Below are 815 nucleotides of genomic sequence, written 5' to 3'. Positions count from 1 at the left end.
AATGGATAGATGTTCTTGTCGTCACTTTGGTGAACTAAATCTTACCTTTCTAAACAAGCTTCTACCACATTATTTTACGTTACTTTCCTCTAAACTAAAATTCAGTTTTGTATTTTCTAAATACCTGTTGTGAATGCTGTTGTGTACTTGCACCAATCCTAAATAAATGGACTAGCTCATAGTGAAATATCTATCTAGCATAACTTTCCTCACAGCCTTCCTTCCTCCCTCGACTTCCTTCCATCCTACTTCCCTTTGGCCTCCCCCTCTTCAGATTACTGCAGTGTTTATCGGAGCTTTAAAGACTTACCCACCAGGCCACGCGTGAGGCCACACTTACCCAGCAGTCTAAAACACCCCCACTCAAATCCTACCAGGCAAAGTGCCTGCTCCCACAGTAGCCACCTAGTGTGGACGCCAGGTTTTTGTTTGCGTTTAGGTGCATGGTATGTCAGCAATGTAGTTTATTGTTATTCTTAACACAAACTTCCATCCTCCTTCCATCCATCAAGTTATGTTGCTCGTCATTTCCTATTCCTGCCTTGATAAGGAACATTGTATCACAGAAGTCCTGGCAAGACAATCCTTTTCAAAATCATACCTTTTTCCAGTGGCACATGCACACACACATGCACATATAGGCCTACACTGTACTTTCTGCTTCTGCAAAGAGCCCACAGCTTTTTGCTGAGCCTATACTTTTCCTTGGTGGGACATTAATACTAGAAGGAGTGCTATGTAGACACTTGATGGCAGGGAAAGAACAATAACAGCATTACAACACACTCACAATCTATTAGCATTACTTCATTCTC

The sequence above is a fragment of the Nematolebias whitei genome, chromosome 17, assembly GCF_014905685.2.
Source record: "Nematolebias whitei isolate Nwh7 chromosome 17, NemWhi1, whole genome shotgun sequence".
NCBI lineage: Eukaryota > Metazoa > Chordata > Actinopteri > Cyprinodontiformes > Rivulidae > Nematolebias > Nematolebias whitei.
Note: the sequence above shows the minus strand (reverse complement) of the source record.